The following is a 24,527-nucleotide window of genomic DNA, read 5'->3' as shown; positions in this document are numbered from 1 at the left end:
TTGTTTTATTGTGTTTTTACAAGGATATTTCGGCATTGTAGTTAACTTACTGCTTCTGCCGGCCGGAGTGGCCGTGCGGTTCTGGGCGCTACAGTCTGGAGCCGTGCGACCACTACAGTCGCAGGTTCGAATCCTGCCTCGGGCATGGATGTGTGTGATGTCCTTAGGTTAGTTAGGTTTAATTAGTTCTACGTTCTAGGCGACTGGCGACCTCAGAAGTTAAGTCGCATAGTGCTCAGAGACATTTGAACCATTTTACTGCTTCTGTTTCCAGTCTGTGACTGTTTTAACTGAAAGCCGTTGCATGTGGTAGGAAGGTTCTTGTTTCGAACTGTGTAAACAACGAAACTTATTGCAAGAGGACTATTTCAAATTGCTGCGAAGGGTACACTGTTCTGAATCTACTGAGACATTAAAACTATCTGCCAAATCAAGAATCGAATCCGAAAGGCAAGGGCCTTCTTTACATTTTGTTTTACTTTTACATTACATGATGAATCTCACAAATCAAAAGGCTGTAAATTCAACCAAATACTTAGAGATCACAATTAGGAATAATTTAAATTGGAACAATCTCATAGGTAATTTTGTGGGTAAGACAAACCTAAGACTGCAATTTATTGGTAGAACACTTAGAGAGTGAAACAGGCCTATTAAACAGTCTGCTCACGCCTCACTTGTTCTCCCTCTTCTGGAATATTGCTGCGAGGTGTGGAATCCGCATCAGAGTGGACTGACGAAGGTCACTGAAAAAGTTCAAAGGACAACCCGTTTTGTACTATCGCGAAATAGAGGGGAGAATGCCGCGGACATGATACTCAGTTGGGGGACAACCATTAGAAAATAAAAAAGCCTTTTTCGTTGCTGCAGGATCTTCTATTGAAATTTCAATCACCAACATTCCCCTCCGATTGCGATAATATTGTGTTGACATCCACCTACAAAGGGAGAAACGAACATCATTATCAAATTTTTAAAAGTTTTAAGTGCTCCTTTTTCCCGCACTATTCGAGAATGGAACGGTAGAGAAAAAGCTTGAGGGTGGTTCGATGAACCCTCTGCCAGGCACTTAATTGTGGATTTCAGAGTAGTGATGTAGACGTTGATGGTGTTTTTCCAATTTAATTCTTAGACTTTTTCCAAGTTTACCCTATACGAGTTAAAATTTTGTGAGTGTTGGTTTCAATTAGATTAAAGTGATTGAGAAAGCGTAACCAGTCACTATGAGACGTATTGTCATATTAACGATTTCGGGACATCATTTTGCACTTACGCTCTTGAAATACACAATAAGTATTCTCAAATGAAACTATAGGGTTCCGGAGACCTTTTTAAATCTCAAACATTGTGATGTATATATGCAGACTGAAAGGACGAAAGAAAATTTGTACAAAGGCCGGGATTAGCACCCAGATATCCTGCTCACTAGACAGTTGTGGTAATCACTACGCTACACTGGCACGTTGGCTTTGCACAACTGCAAGGACTACCACCAAACTCCCACTCATACCTCAGTCCACTCGGTATTCCCACTAAACTAACAGCATTTCAGAGGCGCTCCATCTGTCTTGGAATAACACCTCAGCCTCGAACGAAATTCGGGATCCTGGCTGAAACCCAGGCACAGGTGCTTTAATCAAACTATGCGATTCCACACACTTTTTCAAGTCTCAAAGCACCTATGCCTGGTTTTCAGGCAGGATCCACCATTTAGTTTGAGGCTGACATGATGTTCGAGTACAGTTGCTTAGCCTCTGCAATGGTGATCAAGTTTAGAGGGAATACCAAGTGGGATGAGGTGTCAATGGGAATCTGGATTGAGGAGGGAAGCATACTAGGTAGCTCACAAAATCATACACAGTCACTGTGCCAGCGTGGCATAGTGGTTAATGCGTCTGCCTAGTGAGCAGGAGACCTGGGTTCAAATCCCACAATTGCCAAAAATTTTCATTCGTCGTTTCAGTCTGCGTGTGTACTCACATGTTTTATTACATACTGAGTACGCTCAGAAGAGGAAAGACTTCCAATACAGTGGACCGCCGGTGGAAACAGAATCTGTGGTGGCATGGCGTAAGGTTTCCGCCTCAGTAAACCGTCACAAACATCATTCCAAACTCTTCAGTAGTAGTTAAGAAATATGAAAGCTAATTAACTTTCACTGATGAGCCAGAACATTTTGAACACCTACTTAATAGCGTGTTGGTCTACCTTTGGAAGACAATACAGGAGCTGTCCTACTTGGTATGAAATCGAAAACTCTTGGTACTTTTGCCGAGCAATATGGCTCCAAATACCTACGAACAAGTCACGCAATGCCCGTAAATTATTGACGGTTTTTGGGTGCGTACCTGGCGACCTATAGCGTCTCAGATGTGTGCCAACGCATCCAATCAGGCGAATTTGGTGGAAAAAACATCAAAGTGAATAGACTATCTTCCTCCTCTAATCACTGTAACACGGTTCTGGCCTCGTGACACTGATAGGTTTCGTGCTGGAAGATTTCATCGCCATCCGATAAGACATCAAACATGAAAGGATGTAGATAAATATGTGCCCTGGTAACTCGCACTACAACCACATACCTCATGTTTCGAGCAATAGTACTCCTGGTTGACGATGTACACGGACACGACGATCTGCTGTAACAAGAGACGAGATTAATCCGACCAGGCGACATTTTTCCATAGGTCCACTGTCCAATCTCTATGATCCCGAGCCAACTGCAACCGTTAACTGACGATGTAGTTGGCTAAACATGGGAACACTAGGGTTCGCCTGCTGCGGAGCCATACGGTCAACAATATGCGCTGAACAGTGCGCTCCGAAACACTTTTCTCTGCAGCAGCACTCCACTTTATTATCAGATATGCCACCTGTTGTGCTCTGCACAGCGGGTAAACTTCCCTGATGCGCGAACAGGCGTGGACGTCCCAATGTCACCTACTCGTGGCTTCACTGTCCAACAACGCGTTGACGGATGCTCAAAACAGGATCACTTAATCACCCGATCACCTTTGCCGTTTACGAGTGGCTCGCACAGACAGCCATGCCATAATCCGTCCTTTGTCAAAGTCACTTATGTCAGTTATTTCCTCACATGTTTCCCATACCGTCGCTGGAAAGATATCCCATTCAGCTCAGCTCCAAATAACTGGAAAGTAACACAATCACCAAACGTGATTTACTAAGCGAAGTATCATGTGCACGTGTATGTAAGCTATATATGAATTTGCCATTTTTCATTCTTTACGTAACCTGATCATTACATGACATTCTGAGATACAATTACACAATAATATTTTGAAAATCAAAGCACTTTTATATACACTGTATGAATAAAAAGATTATAACTTCTAATAATTTCCGGGTATGCAGCCGGATCCCGTGGCAGAATGTCGACGGGATCCGGCTGCATACCCGGAAATTATTAGAAGAACAAATACGCCGGGAAAATTTCAGAAGTCACAAGATTATAACTGTTTGCAATGGACTTCTTTAAATTGCGCACAAAGGAAAGGAAAATGGAAATCGTGGCACACAACAGAAAAAATTCAATAAATAACACTGTTTAGTCCATTCTCTCCTTTGGGACACCAGCTGAGGTATTACCTGCACGAGAAGAAACTCTTGCTAGTAATTTCTGCGTGCTAGCAATTTAATAAAACATTGGAACGGTACAACAAGTTCCGTTTCAATACAAACCTCACTTAAAAGGTGAAGGGACATTATAATTAGTTAACTAAACAGCGATGATATTTTACAGCCTCCCAGTGCTTGCGTTTTCAGTAAAATATATATATTGCTGTTGCCATACTACTGAGTTACATAACATTGAATCGAAATGTCAAAAAAATCTGTAATGACATAAAACCACAAATTTGTGAGCATTTTCAACCTATTTTTTCGCGGCATGAAAATGCATTACAGAATCACGAAGCAGCCATAAAAGAACTGAAAACTATTGTTTGTGAAAATCACGACACCTTGCAAGCTAAAATGGACTCAGTTGAATCCACCGATACGGTTACGCAACTTGCAAGAACTCAGGAAAACTTAAAGGACACAATAGATTCGATTTCAATGCAAATGGACACTCTGAAACTTGGTTCAGAAAAACACACTGAGGGAATGTGTTCACTATCGGAGAAAGTAGCCGAACTTTCGGATCAGTTCACTAATTTATCTGCAAAGATAGATGATGATCTGAATGACACAAGACCTGTAGCCATCACTGACACAGAAGAGTATGAACAAATTAAAGAATTCCAACACAATCAGAATCAAATTAATACGCAATACAAAAGAGAAATCCGGGAAGTACAAGATCAGTTGACACAGGTAATACAAAAATTACATATTTCAGAGGACACTCGCGCTCCAACACGGGAAGAGGAAATTAGAAATATGGAAAAGCCACAAAATAATAACATAGGGCATTTCGGAAATCATGAAAGAAATTGGCAAAGTGCACCGAATTTTGAGATGGAACCGTCGACAAGACGTAACAATGACCGATATGCTACTCGCCGACACAATGATTTTGACTATAAGCTGTTCATTACTACACGTAAATTCAAAACATTTAAGAATTCTGGCAACGACATTCATCCACAAGCGTGGCTCCATCAATTCTCTCATTGTTTTTCTTCCAACTGGTCATCAGAGCACAGATTAGAATTTATGTGTGGCTACTTGAAGAATTAACCAGCTGTAAGAATGCGATCGGTCATTCACGATTGTCACAGTGAAGGAGAATTTTACCATGCCTTCCTCTCAGCATATTGGTCTCAAGCCACACAAGACCAAGTTAATCATGGCATCATAGTGATAAAACATTTCGAACAGTCTGAATTTTCCAGTCTTGTGAAATATTTTGAAGACATGTTGCACAAGAACCAGTATCTTTCAAACCCATACAGCCCGTCAGAACTCATCCGCATTTGCTTAATCAAATTGCCTGAACATTTACGGCATATTATTTTAGCAGGACGATGCAAAGACGACACTGAAGCTTTTCAGGGACTGTTACAGGAACTGGAAATTGACATTGACAATCGCGGAACGCGAAAACAGGAGCACAACAATTACAGGTCATACCTGTCACAATTCCGCGATGACAGAAATAATACACGACAAGGCTATTCTTACAGCGCAAACCGTGACCAAAGCAGACACCACCCATATGACAACCGTTGGCAGAATAATAGTTACAGAGAAAGATCGCATTTCCGTAATAATGAATATAACAGAGACAATCATAGAAACTGACAATATGGGAACCAAAACAATTATCATCATGGGAGACAGAATAACTTCAGACACAACAGTTCAGCGCGCAGTTACGATTCAGGGAGAAATTCTCAACCACTTGACCGACAAGAAAGAAACTATGGAATCTATCGACATGACGACAGACGATATAATCGTAACGGCAGACCTGAATTTCATCAGAACTGGCGGGATTCAAACAGGGGAGTGCCCTCTCGACAAGGTAAATTTATAGAAGTTAGGTCTCCCAATCCTAATAACAACGCGCGCCAACAAAGAGACAGACAATGACTCACACCGCAGGCAGCCACGTGCGCCGGCTGGCTCAGCGAAAAATAACATAGACGCTAACCTTGACAAAAATTCCAGTACTCCTTACCGACGTATACCTCATGATAATTGCGTTCAAATTGAAACCCTGAGTATTATGAAGAGTAAAGCATTGCACCACATTTCACACGTAAAACCGTTTATTGAAAGATAATCTGCTTTTTAACTTTGTCTTTGCCATAAAACTTTTCACTTCACATGTCTAGTATGCTAACCCACAAGGGGGTACACGCTTACTTTGTGTATCATGTGTTTGGCAAGCACAAGGAGCCTTAGCTAATATGGTATTTGCTTATACAATTTTACACATCGGTACCATATTTCTCTAACACAGAATTACACAGCTATCTGATTATTTAACAGAGAAACAAAATTTTTTTGCTACGTCAGTGACAGATGTTTACACAATTACACAGTTGGATAACTTCACACTTACGAAATTGTATTTTGTCTGTACTTTGTGAAATGTTCTTATTTTTCGGAACCATTGTGATACTATGACAGATTTGAATGATGTATTTGGTATGGGATCATGATTTTTAAAGTACGTTTCAGGCAGATGACACTTTTGACATAAGCAGAGAATTTTTTTAGGTTTTGAAATTATTGGAGGAAGCTACGACGATTTTGAGAGTTGACTGAGGTGTTATAATGTTATTATTACGATGACTATATGTATTATGCTGTTGGGGTATGTTTATGATCAATGTACTGCTGATATATGAGTTATTTGATTATGCTACATATCTGTTATGATGAAATATTGAAGAAGTGTCGGCGAATATGTATATGTGTAATAAGGTAAGGAATAATGAGTAGTGGTTATGGACTCTGGTTTGTGAAAAAGGATGTTGGAAACGCAGAATCATACTTTAAGAGTTATGAAATGTGTGTATATGCCTGAATGTATCACTATGCTGCCAAAAATTTGTTGGACACTATTATATTTAAAGGATTTTGTTTCTACAGATTTGTAATGCAAATTCTTGACCTGTGAGAAATTTTTATATGAGACTATCACTGTAGCGGACACTGCTGTCGTAAATACTTCGGTAAGAAAGTTAAGTGACCACCTGCACGTAATGCGTCGTGGGCACCCAGCTGCGCGACAGACGCCTTGAAAAAAGCCATTAGCATGTGCCTGTCAGAGGCACAGGTGGGGAAGAAAAAAAATAGGCCATTATCCTCGCTATTGACATTCCTTTGTAGAAAGCATCGTAAATACGACACCCTCAAACTTGAATTTATGATATTTACTGAAATGAAATGATGAGAAACGTTTCATGTCTATTGTCTTGCTAGTTGGAAGATTGTTTACTGCATTATGAAATGCCTTATGGCTAGCGAAAGAAGTTTCACGCCTTGCTTTGCGTATTTTGTTTAATATCTAGTTTCTACCTGCACTGCAGCATTGGTTAAAATAAAATTTTATAGATGTACTAACATAAATCTTTTCTGCCTACAGATCCAGTGAATAATAATTTCGTGAAATACTTCCCAAAAAATGAGGGAGCGCAAAATTACATTTCCCTACATAGGAACTGCATACATAATTTTCTATTCATGTAGTTGATAATTTATTTCATAGAATAAGTTTTTGTGGTGCACCACTTTAATTATATAGACATTAAGATGTGAATAGACATTTCCCTTTTCTGTATTGTTGTCTTTACTGTAATATTTTTTCTGGTTGAGCTTTGTCATGTTTAGATATAAGTTATTGCATTTGCTGCTGCTGTTTGCCAGGCATAGTGTTACTGAATTTGACTTTGTATTACTCTGTTAAGCCAGTTTTACTACTGATTTATTTTTCTTGTTGCTGTTCATTGCTTCGTATTAGTTGTAATGTTGCATTTGCTTTGCTGAGTCCTATATTGCTGCCTTTTTTGCCAATTTGCATTTTTTTGTCATTGCTGTTTGTGTTAATTGTTTTGTGTTGCTGCATTGCCTCGTCCCTTAGTTTAGCATTTTAAGTTAGCTTAAGAGGGGGTAGACTATATAAGAAACTAACTACGATGAATTGGAAGAAATGCATTGAGAAGCTATAAGAAAATGGTTTGGCCAAAAAAGTAGTGTACAGTGGAGAAAAACTATTTTTGAAATAGGATGTGAACACAGAAAGCATGCTTGGATAGGATTTTTTTTGGCTGGAGCAAATGTTGAAATAAGAGGTACGATCTATGGAATGAAGTTTTGGGTTGGACTGCAGTACCAAATGTTACACTGAAAAAAAAACCCTGTCCTTTCCTGTTGTGTTATCCCACTATGTGTTTGTGTACCCTTGTGTATTTGTTTTCTTCCTGTCTCTGTGTACTGTTTCATAGAATTTTTTCTCTTCTAATACTAAGCTACATCCACTATGATGAGGAATACTGTTATCCTTAAATATAATTTGCATTAATAATATTTTATTTACTTGGTAAAGATGTTTAGCCATTATTTGTTCTGTTTTCTTCTAATGCTCATGTGTGAAGTTGATGTTTCAAAAGTTATTCTGATCTTTTATGTATGTACTTATGTCATAATTATTGTAACACCGATGTGTATGTTTATTTCTATTCTTTTGTAAAGCCTGTTTTACTACAAATTTTATCTGCATTATTATGCTTTAATGATGTATTTTATACCTTTGTAATTGTATTCTTACGTTATAAAATTGTAATTGATACCAGTTCATCAAATTAAGTAACTTGTAAGTTACATTTCACTGCACACGTTTCTGTTGGTCATAGTATATGGACAGTATGTGAGAAGTAGGGACTGATAGTGTTTGCACGTGTTAATAATTCAGCAAGGGACTGGATAACAGTATTGTTGGTTCTAAGGACATTTCAAAAAAAAATTGTGAGTGCACAAGTGGTGGTTTATGGACTTGCTATATTATCTGCAAGACTCTTCAATGGTGATTGTGCACCTGCACAGTCGCTACAAGGACTACAGTGGGTCTACACCTTTGATGACTCAGCAATACCATTATTTCTACAAGGGCTGCAGTGGGTCTGTACCTCTGGTGGCCCACCAATAACATAAACTCTACCAGGACTACAGTGGGTCTGCTCTGTGATGACCTACCTACCAATATTCTTCAACTTCGACTGACTTTGCTGTGGGTTTGCTCTGTTGTGGCCCATTACCTGTCAGCATGTCGAGAGTCAGCACTGTCTTTCCGTTGGAAGGACAACACTACTTCTTCAAGACTGCATGGAAATCCACTACTTCTGTGTGCATTCTCTTTTACTGTTCAGACTTTGAGAAAAATACAGCAATTTTACTGTGATGAACGATCAGGACTGTCTTTATGGACTGTGAGAAAATTATAGCTTTTGACCAACATTGTATCGATAAGTGTGTGCATTTGATTTCTTTGTTATTGTAATCATGAAAAAAATTTTTCAAATCTGTATTCGCCACTGCCCAAAACAATTTGTAAATTTTTTGTGGGGAGCATGGGGGCTATGTAATAAGGCTGCATAGGTTTTTTATATTGGTAACGCCACGTAGGGCTCTGTATGAAAATCACTGGCTGTGATGTGTGCAGTCAGTGGCTGGTTGGCATTGTTGTAACACTCGCCATTGTAGTGTTGGGCAGCTGGATGTTAACAGCGTGTAGCGTTGTGCAGTTGGAGGTGAGCCGCCAGCAGTGCTGGATGTGGGGAGAGAGATGGCGGAGTTTTGAAATTTTTTAAGACTGGATGTCATGAACTGCTATATACATTATGACTTTTGAACACTATTGAGGTAAATACATTGTTTGTCCTCTATTAAAATCTTTCATTTGCTAACTGTGCCTATCAGTAGTTAGTGCCTTCTGTAGTTTGAATCTTTTCTTTAGCTGGCAGTAGTGGCGCTCGCTGTATAGCAGTAGTTCGAGTAACGAAGATTTTTGTGAGGTAACTGATTTGTGAAAGGTAGAGGGCCATTCTTTTGTAGGGATTATTGAAAGTCAGATTACGTTGCGCTAAAAATATTGTGTGTCAGTTTAAGCACAGTCATGTACAATTTTTCTAAGGGGACGTTTCATAAACTGAATATATTGATTATTTTCTGAAGCACTTTCCAGATGAAGTTCAACAACTGGATCAAAGATCCTTTCATTACAGAACTTTCACTAACACTATGTAAGTAGGCTGTTTAGGTTTTCTTTTGGTAACGCCACATAGTGCTTTGTATGAAGATCGCTGGCTGCACTGTGTGCAGTCTCTGGCTGGTTTGCATTGTTGTCTGCCATTGTAGTGTTGGGCTGTTGGCTGTTAGCGGCGCGTAGCGTTGCGCAGTTGGAGGTGAGCCGCCAGCAGTGCTGGATGTGGGGAGAGAGATGGCAGAGTTTTGAAATTTGTAAGCATGGATGTCATGAACTGCTATATATATTATGACTATTAAGGTAAATACATTGTTTGTTCTCTATTAAAATCTTTCATTTGCTAACTATACCTATCAGTAGTTAGTGCCTTCCATAGTTTGAATCTTTTATTTAGCTGGCAGTAGTGGTGCTCGCAGTATTGCAGTAGTTCGAGTAACCAAGTTTTTTGTGAGGTAAGTGATTTGTGAAAGGTATAGGCTAATGTTAGTCAGGGACATTCTTTTGTAGGGATTTTTGAAAGTCAGATTGCGTTGCGCTAAAAATATTGTGTGTCAGTTTAAGCACAGTCATGTACAATTTTTCTAAGGGGACGTTTCATAAACTGAATATATTGATTATTTTCTGAAGCACTTTCCAGAAGAAGTTCAACAACTGGATCAAAGATCCTTTCATTACAGAACTTTCACTAACACTTACCACTAAATAACAAGAACAATTTAATGATTTTTCTTCGGACATCACTTTGAAATCTAACTTTGTTTCCCCAGCAATACTTGTGTTTCGGAGCTTGGTGCAGCAGGAGTATCTGTAAGTAGATAACAAGGCTCTCCGAGTTTTCATACCTTTTGAAACATCATACTTATGTGATGTAGATGTTTCAGCACTACCTGTGTTCGACAGGAAATACAGATCGCGAATGAATGTGGAGAAAGAGATGAGAGTCGCAGTTTTCAGTCTTTTACCAAGATTTGAGTAACTGATGATGAAGAAACAAGCTCATCTTTCCCAATAATTTCGCTGCAAGAATAATATGTAATACTATTACAAGTAGATTAAATGTGTTATGTCGACAGTTAATAAGAAAATAACTATTCTTACTCATTTTTTAAGATCTAAATTTATTTAAGCCACATTTCACAAGTCAGATATTACGGAAACATGGAGCAACGGGTCAAGGGACCTGCAGACTCAAAAATCTTAAAAATTTGTATACACTAATCGTGCCTGAATACTGATTTGTGTATTAGATACTGTCAACCTGGCTGGTGCGTTAATTTTAACCCCTCTAATACTACTTCCTCTTTCTGACCTGTTTCATATTATATATCTGTGTGTTTTTTTGTATAAGAGTTAATTGACTTCTCTTGCAATCTCGGATGAAGGAGTGTTTCTGAAACTGATAATTGGACATATGGGGTCTCTGGATTACATAAGTAGAATCCGCGATGTTGGGTAAAATTAAAGCTCGGATCACAGATTTATATTAAGTCGAAGTGTCTCTTGGCACTATTTCCACAGCAAGAAATTCATGATTGAAGGTGGGAATTTAAGGAGATGGGACCTGGATAAACTGAAAGAACCAGAGGTTATACAGAGTTTCAGGGAGAGCATAAGGGAGCAATTGACAGGAATGGGGGAAAGAAATACAGTAGAAAAAGAATGGGTAGCTTTGAGGGATGAAGTAGTGAAGGCAGCAGAGGATCGAGTAGGTAAAAAGACAAGGGCTGCTAGAAATCCTTGGGTAACAGAAGAAATATTGAATTTAATTGATGAAAGGAGAAAATATAAAAATGCAATAAATGAAGCAGGCAAAAAGGAATACAAACGCCTCAAAAATGAGATCGACAGGAAGTGCAAAATTGCTAAGCAGGGATGGCTAAAGGACAAATGTAAGGATGTAGAGGCTTATCTCAGTAGGGGTAAGATAGATACAGCCTACAGGAAAATTAAAGAGACCTTTGGAGATAAGAGAACAACTTGTATGAACATCAAGAGCTCAGATGGAAACCCAGTTCTAAGCAAAGAAGGGAAAGCGGAAAGGTGGAAGGAGTATATAGAGGGTCTATACAAGGGCGATGTACCTGAGGACAATATTATGGAAATGGAAGAGGATGTAGATGAAGATGAAATGGGAGATACGATACTGCGTGAAGAGTTTGACAGAGCAGTGAAAGACCTGAGTCGAAACAAGGCCCCTGGAGTAGACAACATTCCACTGGAACTACTGACGGCCTTGGGAGAGCCAGTCCTGACAAAACTCTTCCATCTGGTGAGCAAGATGTACGAGACAGGCGAAATACCCTCAGACTTCAAGAAACATATAGTAATTCCAATCTCAAAAAAAGCAGGTGTTGACAGATGTGAAAATTACTGAACTATCAGTTTAATAAGCCACAGCTGCAAAATACTAACACGAATTCTTTACAGACGAATGGAAAAAGTAGTAGAAGCCGACCTCGGGGAATATCAGTTTGGATTCCGTAGAAATACTGGAACACGTGAGGCAATACTCACCTTACGACTTATCTTAGAAGAAAGATTAAGGAGAGGCAAACCTACGTTTCTATAGTTTGTGGACTTAGAGAAAGCTTTTGACAATGTTGACTGGAATACTCTCTTTCAAATTCTGAAGGTGGCAGGGGTAAAATACAGGGAGCGAAAGGCTATTTACAATTTGCACAGAAACCAGATGGCAGTTATAAGAGTCGAGGGATATGAAAGGGAAGCAGTGGTTGGGAAGGGAGTGAGACAGGGTTGTAGCCTCTCCCCGATTTTATTCAATCTGTATATTGAGCAAGCAGTGAAGGAAACAAAAGAAAAGTTCGGAGTAGGTATTAAAATCTACGGAGAAGAAATAAAAACTCTGAAGTTCGCCGATGACATTGTAATTCTGTCAGAGACAGCAAAGGACCTGCAAGAGCAGTTGAATGGAATGGACAATGTCTTGAAAGGAGGATATAAGATGAACATCAACAAAAGCAAAACGAGGATAATGGAATGTAGTCGAATTAAGTCGGGTGATGTTGGGGGTATTAGATTAGGAAATGAGACACTTAAAGTAGTAATGGAGTTTTGGTATTTGGGGAGCAAAATAACTGATGATGGTCGAAGTAGAGAGGATATAAAATGTAGACTGGCAATGGGAAGGAAAGCGTTTCTGAAGAAGAGAAATTTGTTAACATCGAATATAGATTTATGTATCAGGAAGTCGTTTCTGAAAGTATTTGTTTGGAGTGTAGCCATGTATGGAAGTGAAACATGGACGATAAATAGTTTGGACAAGAAGAGAATAGAAGCTTTCGAAATGTGGTGCTACAGAAGAATGCTGATGATTAGATGGGTAGATCACATAACTAATGAGGAAGTATTGAATAGGATTGGGGAGAAGAGAAGTTTGTGGCACAACTTGACCAGAAGAAGGGATCGGTTGTTAGGACATGCTCTGAGGCATCAAGGGACCACCAATTTAGTATTGGAGGGCAGTGTGGAGGGTAAAAATCGTAGACGGAGACCAAGAGATGACTGCACTACGCAGATTCAGAAGGATGTAGGTTGCAGTAGGTACTGGGAGATGAAGAGGCTTGCAGAGGATAGAGTAGCATGGAGGACTGCATCAGTCCAGTCTCAGGACTGAAGACCACAACATCAACAACAATCTGAACAGATAATATTGTGAATCATGTACCGTCAAGAGCGACCTTCATCATTAATGGATTAAATTTAAGTATGAAAGTAATTCTGTCCGCTTTCTGAACTGTAATTCCTTGTCATTTTCGAGACCTCACGTTTGTATAGTTCTTCCCTCCTCACGCCCCACTGCGTGAGCTAAAACGCGTGCCTTTCGGCCTCCTCTAATAACACGGTGTTGGCTCTTCAGACAACACTACAGTTCTAATCTGTGGGATTTGGACGACGTGATCCGACATCCTAATAGAACCAATTATGAAAGACTAATAAGAAATAGAGCGAAACAAAAAAAAATTAAAAAATGTTAATACCGCTGCCTCCGATGCAGGAGGCGTGCCTTTCGGCCTCCTCTAATAACACGGTGTTGGCTCATCAGCCAACACTACAGTTCTAATCTGTGGGATTTGGACGACGTGATCCGACATCCTAAGAGAACCAATTATGAAAGACTAATAAGAAATAGAGCGAAACAAAAAAAAATTAAAAAATGTTAATACCGCTGCCTCCGATGCAGGAGGACCCGGGTTCGATGTCTAGAGCTCCTCATATTTTTTTCTGTTATAGGGAGGTTTGCGACGGGGCCCACTCAGCCTCGTGTGGTCCAATGAGGAGCTGCTTGTATAAAGATCATTAGGATTCATCTACTGGCAATAACGGCTGGAGGGATTTACAACGTGCTGGCCAAATGTCCCACGGCCACTGATCTCTCCAGATCAGCAGTCGGCTAGGCTGAACGTCTAAGGTCTTAACCGGAAGCAGTGTTGACGTTAGCTGTAGAGTTATATACCACTACGAACATACATCAATGTTCCTCGCCTACCTCTGTAGAAGATATAGCACTGTAAGGTCAATGTGAAGACAGGAGGCACGTATAATACATAGGAAAGGTAGTTGAGCCTTCGCCGTGTCCGTGACCCTGGGACGCTGCGTCCGGTACAGCACGCGCCAACTGACCGCTGCCCTTTAGGGTACTCTGATGTGCACGGGCCTTGACCTCAACCTCCCCAGCACACACGGCGCCGAAGGCCAGCTACAGGGGCTACCTCGGCAGGTGAGTCGAGACTGCCCACTCGCATACCTCGGGATTCCCGCTGGGCGCCATCCGCCTAATGCCGTGATATAAGAGATACGCCCTACCACACCACACGGAGTTGTTGCAAGCTTGACGTCAGTCTGCCATGGTCATAGCACAATTTAGCAACATATTCTGTGAGACAAACTCTAATAACATAAAATCAGTGTTTCTATATATTTTCTATGTTCTCTCTCGGTGACAACAGTGGGTCGTAAAGACTTTACGATGGCATTATCACTTTACGTAAGATTCTGTGCTCAGGCAGCAAAGAAAATCAGTTGTTCTAAGATTTGGACGTACTTTGTCGTCAAGAGATGACAAACAGTTGGGTCTAATGTGGACCTCTTATACTGTGACATTCTGCCTTACTGTAAGTGGAATGACGTCATTTGGGAAGGGGAGAGTCAGGGAGGGCGGGAGTCGCTTGCGCAAATCGAGGAAGTCGGTAATAAGGGAGGAACAGTAAATTATAGTACATGACCATGGCATTTTGCGGCCACATCACTGTATTCTGAACATCTGGGCATCCACGTTTACCTGCTATATATTCCCCTAGAGAGATAGTTTTTTTAATGAGAAATTTTGACATTATAACCATATCCACCATATCATTTGAAGTTCACATCAATTTACACTATTTTCTGTCAGTTAAGGAAATATATATAAAAAACAGCAATAAAAAAGAGAAAATCTGTAGTAGTTGGCACCAGACTCCAGTATTGTGTCACCCCAGTATTTACCATATTCATACCAGCTGGTTACACGTACGCCACCTACAATGACAACAGCGTTAGGTCGGCAGTAGATGCTGTTAAAGAAGGCTACATACACAATTAACGAAAATGCACAGTTGAAGAGAAGTCTGACATAGACTGTGGTTTCCAGTTAATTAAAGGTCCTTGTTTCTGGTGAACATCGACAGTAGCAACAATCCTATCCCCATATTCAGCGTCCAAAGGATTTAGCCAGGTCCGCCAGAGCCTGAGATATGCAGGGTATATGTACGCTGAAAGTGTCGTGCAACTCATAGACTTTTCTTTCTTACACACATTAATAGATACTCAGACACATACTTGGCCTTTATACGACTACGTGCTGGAAAGTAATGCCTCCGAATTTATTTGAAAACTCTTTAGACTTTTTAAATAAAACAAACATTATTAACATTCTACACTTTTGAACTTCGTGTCTACATACTTATTTTTCAACATAATGGCCCTGGCGAAGAAGACTTTTTCCCACGAGAGACAACTTTGTTGATACCGTCACCGTGGAATGAGTCTGTTGACAAAAATGGTCCAAATGGCTCTGAGCACTATGGGACTCAACTTCTGAGGTCATTAGTCCCCTAGAACTTAGAACTAGTTAAACCTAACTAACCTAAGGACATCACAGACATCCATGCCTGAGGCAGGATTCGAACCTGCGACCGTAGCGGTCACGCGGTTCCAGACTGCAGCGCCTAGAATCGCTGGGCCACTCCGGCCGACGTGCTTCAAATGTCGACGAATTCTTCAAATTCGAAACTCGACTGCAGCACTCTGTTTCTCAAGCACCGACGTAGTGACGTTACACACCGTCATGTTACACGGTACAACTCGGTGACTAGTAGCTGCAGAGGCGTGCAACTTGCATCAGTGAAGCGGGAAATTTGACCGAATAATATGTATTACATGTAATTGATTGAGAACGTAATTAAAAACTCGGAAGCATTAATTTCCAGCGCGCCTCGTACATTTAGCTCAAATTTATTGTCCTAGATACAAATTAAAAATAGCTGCAGTTCCTAGGTCGACTAGCGTTATCGGGGGAGGGCGTTCTCTTAGTTGTAGTACAAATGCCACAACTGGCAGGCCCCTCGCAGATATTTTCAGTTGCCCTACATCCACTTCACCACAAACAGCTCTCGCAGCATTTGACTGAAAAGAGGTGGACTTCATAATGGGTCAAATGAACAGCCCGTTCGACCCTTTGGTGTAGATAATAAAACATGCTGAAACAAAGAACCATACGCATTGCACTGACCGAAATTTTATGCATTCAAAGGTTCATTGTCTACATTATTCAGGCTTTATCCAAGTAGTGACGATAATATAAAATGTAATTACCAGGCACAGACATCAATGAAATATCATTTATACCTTTGCTGTCCCCTGTTACTAAGTTCCTTTCCGCCTCGAAAACTTAGAACAGCCGCAAGCGTGTACTACTGACCATAAAAATTGCAACACCATGGAAGAGGCAAGTAAAAAGAAGAAAAAAAACATTCAAACAGGCATCCAGTGTACAACATGCATGGAAAAAAAATGGTTCAAATGGCTCTGAGCACTATGGGACTGCTGTGGTCATCAGTCCCCGAGAACTTAGAACTAATTAAACCTAACTAACCTAAGGACATCACACAACAGCCAGCCATCACGAGGCAGAGAAAATCCCTGACCCCGCCGGCAATCGAACCCGGGAACCCGTGCGTGGGAAGCGAGAACGCTACCGTACGACCACGAGATGCGGGCAACATGCATGGATATGCCAATGATTAGTGCTTAAACACAATGCTACAAAGTTCATGGAAATAACACACTCTACATTCAATATATAATCTAAGATTGCTCATCGGATTTCTCACTCAAAAATCGCATTTGAATGTTGTTTGTTTTTGAGAAGAATGTGTTACGTACGGTGTAAGAGAAATAAACGTCTACCAGCACATGTTGCTCTTTGGCAGCGACGTGATCGTGCCCTAACATAACTGCTGTTTACCGTTTCACGATATAGCTAATCACGTTGGGCAGGATTCCAAAATTGTCGCCGGCTGCGGTGGTCTCGCGGTTCTAGGCGCGCAGTCCGGATCCGTGCGTCTCGAATCCTGCCTCGGGCATGGATGTGTGTGATGTCCTTAGGTTAGTTAGGTTTAAGTAGTTTTAAGTTCTAGGGGACTGATGACCACAGCAGTTGAGTCCCATAGTGCTCAGAGCCATTTGAACCAAAATTGTCATGCAAATGTGGAATCGAAAAGTTCAGTGGTCCCACTCTAGTAGACCTACAGTTCGATAGATAATGCGGAATGGTAAAGAAGCGTCACGTACCTGTAATAAGGAAACTGGCTGGTTTGTAGCAGGACAAGTGTCAACATGAACAGTGCGAAACTGTCTGGAGCACCAGAGACTGTCAGCACAGCAACCACTGTTGCGACCTCTCTTAACACGACCTTAGATAGTAAGTGCTGCACCGAACGAAAATACAGGGCACAGCAGTGGCATCACGTCTCTCTTTCATTAGAGACCCTGTTCAGCGTACAGCATCGCTATGGAGGTATCCGTGTACGGAGGCTTCGAGAGGAATAAGGTGGTTCGCATTGCCGTTAATTTGCACAACAGACGTTACATTTCTGGAGTGGTAAGCCTTGTGGTCGTGCCTTACATTTGAAGTCTCCATAATGTTATCTGCCAAGAAGCTAACTCAATGCTGCATATTGCGCGTGTTGTCCCAACCTGCATCGATAAAAAGGCTGTCGCCTGTTTGCATCGCCAAAAAGTTCTCCAGATTCCAGATCTCCCATAGCTGAAAACATCTGATCATTGGTTGCCGAGGGACTACTACGCCACTACTCGCCAGCCACTATAACTGACAAACTATGATACAGAGTTGAAGCAGCATATATGACATCTTAGCTCGGTTGGACTCGACGCCCGGGCGGGTTACAGGCATTGCTACTGCCTGAGATGGCAGCTCCGTCTTCTGAATTCCGCACACTTTAAACCCCCAAAACACCTACCAATTTAATATTGCATATGGACAATGTCTTGAAAGGAGGATATAAGATGAATATCAACAAAAGTAAAACGGAAATAGTGGAGTGTAGTGTAATTAAATCACGTGACGCTGAGGGAATTATATTAGGAAATGAGACACTTCAAGTAGTAGATAAGTTTTGCTAGTTGGAGAGCGAAATAACCGATGATCGTCGAAGTAGAGAGGATATAAAATCTAGACTGACAATGGCAAGAAAAGCGTTTCTGAAGAAGAGAAATTTGTTAAAATCGAGTATAGATTTAAGCGTCAGGAAGTCATTTCTGGAAGTATTTCTATGGAGTGTAGCGATGTATGGATGTGAAACATGGTCGATAAATGTTTAGACAAGAAGAGAATAGAAGCTTTCGAAATGTGGTGCTACAGATTAGATGGGTAGATCACGTAAATAATGGGAAGGTACTGAATAGAATAGGGGAGAAGAGGAATTTGTGGCACAACTTCACTAAAGGAAGCGATCGGTTGGCAGGACATGTTCTGAGGCATCAAGGGATCAGCAATTTAGTATTGGAGGGCAGCGCGGAGAGTAAAAAACGTAGAGGCAGATCAAGAGATGAATACACTAAGCAGATTCAGAAGGATGTAGGGTGCAGCAGGTACTTTTAGATGAAGAGACTTGCACAGGATAGAGTAACAAGGAGAGCTGCATCAAACCAGTCTCTGGACTGAAGACCACAGCAACAGCAGCATGCTTCCTACTGTAATTTATAACAATGTAATAAAAAACGACGTACAACAAACGAGTTCTGTAAACTGTTCACAAACTGATATTCACACCGTTATCGACATAAATTGCAAACATGTACTTACTGGCGGTCGACAGATGACTAGGTGACACAGCAGTGCAATTTTACCGTACGACTGGTATTCATAGTAAACAGGAGAGATGTTGGTACAAGGGCATAAAGTATTTGTGAATTTCATTCCGTGTACTCAGATGGAAAGTAACTATGCCTCGCAGACAAGTGAACAATATACGCAGATGTCGGTATTTGAGAGAGAATGTGTAGTAGGAGTAATTGGCGAAGCGCTCGACATTTATATAGTAGCGATGTAACTATTCGACTATGTTGGTAGGAATGGGTGAACCATGGCAGAACACAGGATCAATATGAAGCGGTCGATCTAGAGAAAAGACGGAACCTGAGGACCGAGCAATCATCAGAGAGGCACTCAGAGCCCTGGATTCATCGTTATCACCGATCACGCGTGCAACTGGTGCTCCAGTGACCAGAGGACCGTTAACAGGTGGCTCACAGAAAGGGGCCTGAGCTTACGGCTCCCCTTGCATTGACTATGAACACACCACTTAGCACTAACAATCTCAATTTCAGTGGTGTCGGGCACGTTTGGCCAGAAATCTCATTGACTGAAGTATAATTTATCTTCAGTGATGAGTACCGCTTCGAAGTGAGTCCCAATGACCAGCGAAGATGTTTCTGGAGACGCCACAGGCAGTGGTGAGATACCAACCTTACTGTCACCCACCAAACAACCCAAAAAGCAGGACTGATGGACTACATTGTCATTTCATTTCACAGCAGGACTTCTTTGGTTGTCATCTGCAGTACCCTTACAGCACACGGGTACGCCGATGATATTCTACACCCATCAGGATGTTACCCTTCATGGCACGGGATCATGGGCTTACATTTCAAATATTGCCCTTCCACGCACTGCGAGTGTGTCTACTGGTTGGGTTCGTGCTTGTCAAACCCTGCCTTTGCCAGCAATGTCGCTGGATCTCTCCCAAATTCATAACGTTTGGAGCGCTAAGGGCAGGGTCCCCCAACCAACTCGAGATTTTGACGATATAACTCGCCAGTTGAATAGAATTTCGCACGACGTCTGTCAACAGAACATCCATCAACTCTATGAATCAATGCAAAGCCGAATAACTGCTGGAATAAGGGCCAAACGTAGATCAGTACGTTATTGGCGACTTGCTCAACTTGTGAAGCTCTGTCTCTTGAATAAATCATCAAGTTTTCCTGAAATTGTTATAATTTCTTTGCATATTTGTATCACATCTACCGATTTCCATCCCATTCAGACAATTCCTTCTCGGTTAATTTCTTTTTTAGAGTGTCTATGATAGAGAAACGTAGTCATGAAACAGAAGGAACACAGAAATGGAAACTTCTTAATTAAATAAATTTTCTACTTAAATTGCAGTAATTAAGGTGAAACTTCTTAATTTAATTTTTTACTTAAAATGCCGAGTGAAATTGACTCTACAGTCTCTTTGCTATTTTATCATTTCAACACTGACCCTCATTATCCTAGCGCAACGTAATCTGACTGCTCAAAAATGATAACCTGACTTCAAATAATTAATACAAACGAATGGTCCTGAATAATAAGAAATCCTAACAATAACCCATACATATCATAAGTCACTTACCTCACAGAAAATCTTCATTACACGAACTACAGCAATGCAGCAAACACCAATAAAAGCACCTAAATAAAAGATTCTAACTACTGTAGGCTCTAACTACTTATAGGCGTGTGGTTAGCAAAGGAAAGATTTTGTTGCAGCGCAAACGATGTATTTAGCAGATTTTGCCTTAATCACTTGACAACCAGTCCAAAAAAAAATTATATAATCATCAGCAATAAATCTCTGTGACGGATACACATTCAGACCATCCGCTCATGCTAATACTGCAAACCTCCAACAGTGCTAAATATTAACCTCCAGACAAAAATTTTATAATCATCAGCAATAAATCTCTGTGACGGATACACATCCGGACCATCCGCTCGTGCTAATACTGCAAACCTCCAACAGTCCTAAATATTAACCTCTAACCTCCATCACTGCTTACTACTCACTCCAAACTTCCATCACTACTAACTTCCATCACTACTAACTTTCAACTGCGAGTGCGACCAGCCACAGAGTCTCTTACAGAGTGTACACAGCGCTGTCAGAGTTATTAATGCAGAGCGCTACATAGCGTTGCCAACATACAAACACATAAAGACCTTACTTACAAAATAAACAAGCCACAGAAATGAAAGTCCTTAGGGCACTACTGGGACACAGACCGCTTGATCAAATAAGAAACCAGAATATACGGACTCGGTTACCAGTATTTTCAGTACGGGAATATGTGCTATTATAGAAGCAACTAAGAAAAGCATTTAGAAAGAACGAACAGTACAAGTACTCCGAAAATGGCATTGTAATACAGACCTATTGGCCGAAGTGACCCAGAAAGATTGAGGCTAGGCGGACTGAAGCAGGAACAGGCCGAAAGGCCTAATCTCTGAAAGAATGGTGATGATGATGATGACGGATTGTTATCCGTCCTAGCGTTCCAATTTCAGTAAATCATTTTCTTATGTAACAAATGAATTCCTATTCACACGTCATTCATTTCATACTGCTTTCTATACGTTCCTTATGCATTCAGATGACGGACACACATTATTTCGCATATTTTAAAGTATTGACTTATTGTCAAACCGAATTTTGAAATCTTAAAAAAGTTTTATATAATAATTTATTAGGTCGGGATCGCCTAATTACGACAATATTCACACTCAGTTTCGGCAATTTGTCATCTTCAGATGTGATAATCTAATCTATTTTGTCATATGACAGCAAGATGTGCAATTTAATGACATATTTTGTATCATTTCACGACGTTCAGAATACACGTAACATTGGTTTTTATATTTCGTGACTAAGCTGTTAGTGCATTAATCATCACATTTGAAGATGGCAGTGAACTGCCGAAAGTGGTTATTTGAGTTTTACCGAGCGAATTGTCCATAAAACAACGCATAAAACTGTATGTTTACTTGCTAATCCATTGAAATGTTATTCGATTTTTAAGAGACCCAACTGGAAACGGCTTTGCATAAGGCCTCCCTGCCCATGCATTACCTAGCTTTTGTTCTTTCATTGACAACAAGAATGCCTTTATACTACCTGGAAGAACAGTATCCTAGAACATCTTTATGAGTGGCGTTTTCGGGAACGTCTTCCCATATTTATACGGTAAATCGTCTCCTTATATTGTTTTAAATATCGAGTCGACAACGTCCTCTTTGTCCTCTTTGGACGACAGAACAATGTCCTCAGGGAAGCGTTTTAAGTGTGACTGTCTTCATCAAAGGCGTCAATAGTATAACGTTGACAGTTATAAGTTTCTCCCGTGTTCATTGTTTTTGTATGACTTCTCCGTCTTTCTTCCCCTTCCCGCTTTGCAACAACAACCCGTGAGTTATACAGCTAACTGTTGGAAGAATGGATGGCGAAGAATTGTTCTAACTTTCAGTCGAGAATTATGGGTGTCCTTTTCAACCGTTCTGTACTGAAGTATCCTGAACAAAGGGTGAGGGACGCTGTTATTAGTTTCAAAGAAACAGTGATGTCCGCCTTACATCGTGCCTATTAAGATCGTAACAGCTGTAAACAGACGTGCAGTACGAGTCAACTCAGGACAGGTGGCGTTAGATGACGAGTATGTAGCTTCTATGCGATCTCGTAGAGCTCACTAGATGACGGACACCGTTTGAGCTGCAGTCAAAATATTGTCATTTTTATTTGCAGTTCTATTTATTTAATTTTCTAATTGTTTATTAATTACTGTTATAATTGTACTTAGTTATTAGAGTGAATGAAGTTGTGAATGTGGAATAATTTTTATGTAAAATTTTTATACTATACATTGAAGTAGTCGGTCATGCGTGTAACGTTCGGGAATGGCGTCTGTGTTAGTCATTCGTACGGGGGAACATGTTATCAACTATTTCGTCAGTTTATGGTTCTGGGGAAATGAGATTATGATTTCGATAAAGAAGTTTGTTAAGGGGAAATTAATTTTATATTTGTGGGCTTTTAAAATTTATCTATTTTAATCTACTGTTGTGATTCAGTGACAATTTTGTTTGGTTTTGTATACATGAGCGGGATTGAGCGGTTTGATGCTGCTTTCCGACTGGCTGTGATGTTCCTCTGCCAATCAGAAATTAGGTCACTAGGCGTATTTTCGGAGCTGGAAACTTCTTTTGTGTAGAGAGATGAATAGAATCAGGACTAAGATCCCATAGTAATCAGACTTACTGAAGGAGCTGTGATAAAAATTATTAATATTGTGATAATTCGGTACCGAAATGTTTCAGAAGTGCCGTAAAGTGTGGAAGAGAGTTCGATTTAATTCACGGTGTGAAATTCAGAACTTTTGATGACATTTTAAACAACTAAATTCCGCATGAACGTGAAAATTTTGTTACGTGAGAATGATTATAGCAACATTTCAGCGAGCTGTTCTGAAAGAAAGAAACCGTTTCTAAACTTTCGACGAAGTATAATTAATAATTACCATAAACTGACTACGGTTATGAATGATATGTGCTTGTGGACTTTTTGGACTCTGTACAGCTTAAAGTAAGTTGGTGGTAACTGGTGTATGCAAGCTTACCGTAATAGAACGAAATTTTACGCACATAAATACATTCATTTAACTATTATTAACGCTCCGCCCACAGAACAATTTTAGTTCGACTTGTGCTCACTAGGCGCACAACAGTTTCTACTATAGCTTTTTCCAGCTGAGAACTGCATCTCAGTAATTTCAAGGAGGCGTGCGTGTGAGAAGACACTCACAAGGTGAGTGGCACTTCATATGCAGATGAAGCGCACCGCACCGCCGCAGTCTCGCATTTAATTTTAAGTTTCCCTACCTTGAAGACCTAAAAGTACGGCCGCCCAAAAGGATGAAATATTTTCAAATATATTAGACATAGATTTTTGCTCCAAAAAGTGTACGCTTACGGTCATCCGATGACATAGGCAGCTGCATATGACGTTTTCTAAGAGACAGAGAGCAGTATGTCCTCCTGAATCGGGTGACTTCAACAGAAATAAGCGTAACATCAGGTGTGCCCCAGGGCAGCGTAATAGGTCCGCTGCTTTTTAGGATTTACATAAACGATCTGGTTGATGGTATTGACAGCGGCATTAGACTGTTGGCAGATGATGCTGTAGTCTACAGGAAAGCAGTATCACACGAAAGTTGTGAACAAATAAATGAAGATTTGCAGAAAATAAATGCTTGGTGTAATGACTGTCAGTTATCTCGCAGTATTAGTAAGTGTAACCTACTGCGTATAACAAGGCGAAAATACCCATTAATGTAGGAGTACAAAATAAATGCCCAGTCTTTGGAAACGGTAACATCCGTCAAGTATCAGGGTGTGACTATTCGAAATGATCTCGAATAGAATGATCAGATTACTCAAGTAAAGGCAAGACGAACT

At 40.5% G+C, this 24,527-nt stretch overlaps 1 long non-coding RNA gene across 1 annotated transcript in view; it reads right to left on the bottom strand.

The window, feature by feature from the left end:
- The window catches only part of LOC126334764 (uncharacterized), a 47,956-nt gene that overhangs the window by 1,352 nt on the left and 22,077 nt on the right, over positions 1-24,527 (bottom strand). The window lies entirely within an intron of this gene.

Source organism: Schistocerca gregaria, chromosome 2 (genome assembly GCF_023897955.1).
Source record: "Schistocerca gregaria isolate iqSchGreg1 chromosome 2, iqSchGreg1.2, whole genome shotgun sequence".
In the NCBI taxonomy this organism is placed as follows: Eukaryota; Metazoa; Arthropoda; class Insecta; order Orthoptera; family Acrididae; genus Schistocerca; species Schistocerca gregaria.
Note: the sequence above shows the minus strand (reverse complement) of the source record. Positions and strands in the feature narration are given on the sequence as shown.